We start from the raw sequence: 6,177 nt of genomic DNA, 5'->3' as shown, positions 1-6,177 counted from the left end.
CCGCCCCCCGGGTTTATGCCATTCTCCTGCCTCAGCCTCCCAAGTAGCTGGGACTACAGGCGCCCGCCACCTCGCCCAGCTAGGTTTTTTTTGTATTTTTTTAGTAGAGACGGGGTTTCACCGTATTAGTGAGGATGGTCTTGATCTCCTGACCTTGTGATCCGCCCGTCTCGGCCTCCCAAAGTGCTGGGATTACAGGCTTGAGCCACCGCGCCCGGCCGATGTTCAGTCTTCTTTAGGTTAAATCTTGGTAAATAATGCTAATATATGTTCCAATATTGTATGGGATTTCTAAAATTCTAATGTCTAAGTGTATGCTATCAATCGTATTAAGATTGTGATGTTATTGTAAACCATGGAGATAACCAAACTTCTTTGTCAATTTTGTTTGTAACTGTAACTACCCTAGACATTTTATTATTCACAAACAATTGTTGTCTTGCTTTAATCCTTTTCAAAAGATTCTTTATAATAAGCTACAGAACTTTAACAGGTGTTCTCAAAAACAGATTTCTGATAACTTTAGAGATTGTAACATTGGAATAAAAGAAAATGTACAGGACTCATAAAGAGTTGAAATGTTCACAAATATCAAGCAAAACAAGAGTTAACTAAATGGACTGAACTGAGAAAGCTGAAGCAACCTTTTTGACTTTTGCTTGTAATATTGCTGACCCTTGTTTTGTTTTTCAGTCAAGGAAACTTATTTTGAGCTATTTATGGTCTTTAATAATTAAGCAATGTGTACTCCTATTATCAAAAATTAGAGCATGTTTGTTTCTCTCTGCCCCATTCCTCCAGAATTTAGAACCTATCTGTGAGTATTCTTAACTTATGGCAATATAGTTGTTTGCATCCATGCAATAAGAATCCAGTTTTCTTTTGCAATAGGACACAATTGGAGAAAGCGGTTATTGTACCAAGGCTTCGACTGGAAGGGTATGCTTCCTTTTAAGGAGTTAATCTCAACTTACAGAGCCAGTGAAAGCCCAGTGGGGAAACTGGTCTCATACCCTTGTCTACACAGTCCCTGTACAGGCTTCCTGACCTGTGATCAGTAAAGAATGTCACTTTCTAACAGGTCTAGGAGCTCCAAGTTTATCTTGGGACCTTAAGAGGAGAGGATCACCCAACTCACAAGCGTTTAAGGACACAAACCCATGGATGGGCTCAGCTTTAAAAGGTCTTATCTGAGACTCCTCGTTGAACAGACTTCCATCAAAGCCAATCTAAAAGACCTATGTAAAAATAACTATTCTTGCTGCACTTTATGCAAATAATCAGGCCAAGTATAAGACTAAAGTCTATTTAAACAACTAATTCCTATGATTTCTTAGCAAAAATAGGACTGGAGAGAGAGAAATTATGTTCTAAAACTTATCATACATTTGTCACTAAATTCTAAACTCATTAGTTGTTTTTGAGTTTTTGCCTATGTTTTAGACTAACCCTGCTTGCTCCTGTGAACCAACCAGCAAGCCCTGGTTGCAGCTCAGAAAGAACAAAAGGGATGGGTGACATAGAAATCTGGATCAATAATTTAGTTCTGAGCAATTATCCTGCAGATCCTGCCAGGTGATGAGAATAAATAGCATGCCCCAGACTCGGAGGTTTTCTTTTTGGGAAAGTAAGACCAAGGGAGCTAACCAAAGCAGAGCACCATGAACTCAAATCTCAGCAAGCATAACTACAGCTACCAGTTTCTGGATGTGTCACAAGACGTCCTTTCCTCTCCCTTGTTCGAGGAGGACTTAATTCCACAGCCTCACTTTAGCATTTGCTTATGATAAGGAGTCCATGCAACCCCCAAGATACATTCTTGTCCCAGACTCAGTTCCAAGTGTTGGGTCAAAGCCCTAGGAAGAAAACTGGATCTAGGGAATCCAGAGGCAGAGAGCAACAGATGTTAAAAGGCACACAGCACAGGTGAGTGTGGCTCATTCCTGCTGATTAAGCCAAGCCCAAGCTTCCTGTTTCATGGATAAAGGCTACATTAATATCCACAGCATAAATGCGATCTAGGGAACTCCAAGGCTACTGACAGCAGGGGAAACAGGGCATACGTGGGTAAGAGTGGATGACTCCCCCGCCAAGCCCCCCTGCTTCACGGGTGCAAGCCACTGTAAAACCCATGCAGCACCTGCCAAGATCACTGGAACTTGGGGATGCAAGGATGGAAGATGAAAAGAAGACACTCTTCCCTCTCTCCCTCATGTATCCCATGTATCTGCTAGGAAAAGAAGGGAACTAGGGATGCCTGCTCTTCTATTTCTAGATGGGTAGTGATTCATCTTCAGTCTGTACCCCTTTCGAATGCATCCTGAACCCCTGGGACTCCTTTAAAAATTGCCTTATTTTTTCCTTTTTCCTCCTCAGTTCTCTCTTCACAAATAGGTAATTGCATCTATATACTATGAGACACTCACATCAGATGCATCCTCCAAACTGGAAAGAGTTAATTTCCCAAACCTTAAACTTGTTGGCTTAGGATTGGACTCAGGGGAAGGAAACCCAGAAGCCCAACATTCTGGCAAAAAGGTGAAGTTTTTTACTTCTTAACTTTTTTTTTTGTTTTTTTTTAAGCAGTCAGGCTTTTGGCCTCCCTCTCCCTGTGCAACCAGGTAAAAGGCCTTGGAATTTTTGAGCTGTCTTTACCTCTCCCTTTGTTTTGCTTAGATATATGTTTTCTAATAACCTGGTTTGTCTGTCCTTGCCTTCAGGTCATCAAACTCCAAATTGTCATGCACCCAGAGCATCTGACAATGGCCCCTTTTGCCAGGAACCCTTAAATAGGCCTCTGAGGAAGCTCTGTCTGCCGTTTCCCCAAAACAGCGCCTCCTGTCAGCAGGAAGCAGTTAAGATTGGTCTTTGTCCTTATCCTTATTCTAACCGCAGTTAGATGTACTGCTTTAGAGGGAAAATGAGACAGCCAAGCGTGAGAAGGTCCCTGAAAAAACTCCAACCAGACTGTGCACTGGGGTGGAGCCTCAAAAATTTGCACCATTTTTAGCAGGGAGGAGCCTGGCCCCTCCTCTTCCTGTGTGGAATCTGGAGTTTGAACTCCAGGGCAGGAAGCACCCTAGCAAGGGACTCTGGCCTTGTGGAGAGCCCCTGTTTCCTTTCAATTCTTCCTTTTGACTCAATAAAGCCCTGTCTTACTCACCATTCAAATTGTCTATGAGCCTGAACTTTCATGGCTAGGGGACAAAGAACTCCATCTTTAGTTGAACTAAGGAAAAGTCCTGCAACAGCACAAAGCAAGACCAAGTGCAGCCATCTCTGTAGAATAGTGAGTCATGTGGTTTGGCCGGAAAGCAAGTATGGTTGGCATAGCAGTAGGAGGTAAGGCTGGGAAGATAGGTTACGATCAATTAGAGAGTTTTGATTGACAAAGAAGGTGATAAACCTGTGGCAGTCATAAGAATGTGCTTCACGGATCTCTAATATAGTTAGTATAGGCAGTATAATTGACCAAGCTCTTTAACTGCTGTACTTGAGATACACTTCTGTGCTTGTGCTAAGTCTTGCTTTCCTATGAGCTGTTTTCAGCCAGTGGCTAAGTATGTTAGAGAGACTTGGGACACCTTTGGTGGCTTGAAGACTTCTCAATGGTGAATCTTCCTGCTGAATCTTCCTTAGCCTCTGCATAGCAGTCTAAGATGTTTCTACCCAACATTTCTTCCCTCTCTTTTTCACTCAGTATCAGACTTGTATTGCAATCTGATGACTCTTCCAGCTTGTCACTCCTTTATTTTAGTCTTCTTTCAGTTACTATAGCAGGATATATAAAGCAAAAGAAATTTCTTTCTTTTACAAAGAAAATAAATGTATTTCTTATAGTTCTGAAGGCTGGGAGGTTTAAGATTGAGGAGCTGTCATTTAGTTGGCCTCTGGTGAATGTCTTGATCTGCAGTATAACATGGCAGAGAAGTGAAAGCAGAAGTGGACATGTGGAAAAGGAAAGATGTGGCTGCATGAATTCCTTCGTGATGCTGGAACCTCCCTGACCCAAACACCTCTCACTAGGCTCTACCTCCCAACACAGCTGCATTGAGGAATTAAGGTTCCAACTCATGGACTTTTGGGAGACATACTCAAATCTTGGCATACTCTCTTATTTTCCTTCATACGGGTATTTTGCTTAATAAAATCCTTGCATATTTAGTCTTATTTTGATATCTGACCTGGATTAAGTAGAATCTAGTCTTAGAAGCCTTTTACTTAGCTTCATTAATCCATTTAGTCACCGGGCATAATGGACAAGAAAGTGAAACCTGTTCAGTGTTAACACATTCTGCCCCCTTGGAAACAGCCAAAGTTGCAGGTCAGTAGTAGCAGCTTCCAGGATGAAAGACTGATGATACAAAAGAGGCTTCTCTTTTTATCCTCATTATAATGTGGATGCTGGATTCTTTCTGGGTTAAGCATTTTCAATCTTTATTATTTCAAGTTATTGTTTCAAATTGTATTACATACCATGTCCCTAGTATTTTATTTAAAATATCTTTATTTTTCTGTAAAGAACAAGTGTGCCACATTTAGCTTTTGATAGAAAAGATTAAGAAACTATCATAAAGAGAATAGTTAAAAGAAAGGCTAGTAAAGGGAGCCAACACAAGGAGAGATTTTGGAAAAGGGTGGTGTCTTAGTCCATTTTGTGCTTCTATAACAGAATATCTGAGATTGGGTTATTTAAAATAAACAGAAATTTTTTTGACTTAGTTGTAGAGGCTAGAAAATTCAAGACCAAGGGGCCAGCATCTGATGAGGGGCTTCTTGCTGTATCCACCCATGGCAAAGGAGAAGGCGGAAAGGAAAAAGAGTGTGTGGGGAAAAGAGGGAGCCAAACTTGCTTTTATCACCAACACACTCCTGAGATAATGGGATTGATCTTTTCATGAAGACAGAGACTTCACCTAATCACCTCATTAGGCCCCACCTCCCAATACTATTGCCAGTTTCAAACACATAACTTTGGGGGACATATTGAAACTATTGAAGGTGATAACCAGTTAACATTCTTTACAGGAGAACAAAAATTGTAAACTGCAGCTAGAGCATTAAGACTGAACAGAAGGAGAAATTTGTCCTTGAAGAATGGGAAATTTTGTGGGCTACTCTCTGAAAGCAGTTTTAATTTTTTTTTTTTTGAGAGATTTCAAACTAATGGTTTCTAGATTTAATGTACACAGGAATCTTCTGGGGGAACTTATGAAAACTGTGGATTTCAGCAGAGATGTCTATTCAGCAGATCTGAATTATGACTATATTTATATTCAGGAATCTTCACTTCTATAAGCTCCCTGAGTTATTGTGATGTAGGTGTTCTGTGGCTAACAATTTGGAACAAACCACTCTAGATGGTTTTCCTGGGATAGTTTGATGTTCAGGATATATGGAGGCAGAAGGATAGACAGATGAGTCTTCTTTAACCTTTGAGTCAACCTCAGAGGCAGGGTTCTCTATAAATAAACTGTTTATATTTTTCAAAGATACCAGAACATTTGGAAAGATTTCAAGAGATTTCTAAAAATTTTAGGGATATAAATTTAATAATATTTTCTTCGTGGAGCTATATTTCCTCACTGATTTAGCATTAACCTGACAAATGCTTTTCAATCTCTTCCCCTGTAGAAGTAGGAAAACAACCATAGCTATTAAATGGGTAGTGATAATGACGAAATAAGGCAAGTTATGCAAAACAGGACAATGCCTTACATATTATAAAGCAGGAATTGCCAAAGTCTTCCTGTAATGGTGAGAATATAAGTATTTTAGCTTTGTGAGTCACATAGGTTCTGTTGCGACTACTCAACTCTGCAAGTGTTGCTTGAAAGCAACCACATAAAATAAATGAATGAGTGTGGCTGTGTACTATTATAAAAATTTATTTACAAAAACAGATAGTGAGCTAGATTTGGCCCACAGGCAGTAGTAATTCACTGACCCTTGCTATAAAGTCTTGATAAATTTTATTAGTATTATTAATACAATGGCTTACAAAAAGTCTTTAATACTTAACAATGCAATATATTTTTTAACCAAGAACTAAGTATATACCTCATTTACAATTATTTAAAAACAAATTTGCTTATGGGAGCAATGAAGAAAAAAAATCTTGCCTGTAAATCCTGGTATAACTTAATTGAATTTTAAAGAAAAACTTTTAACTACAGA

The sequence above is a fragment of the Colobus angolensis genome, unplaced genomic scaffold (genome assembly GCF_000951035.1).
Source record: "Colobus angolensis palliatus isolate OR3802 unplaced genomic scaffold, Cang.pa_1.0 Scaffold59, whole genome shotgun sequence".
Classification (NCBI taxonomy): Eukaryota; Metazoa; Chordata; class Mammalia; order Primates; family Cercopithecidae; genus Colobus; species Colobus angolensis.
The sequence above is the reverse complement of the archived record's forward strand: the minus strand, read 5'-3'. Positions refer to the sequence as shown.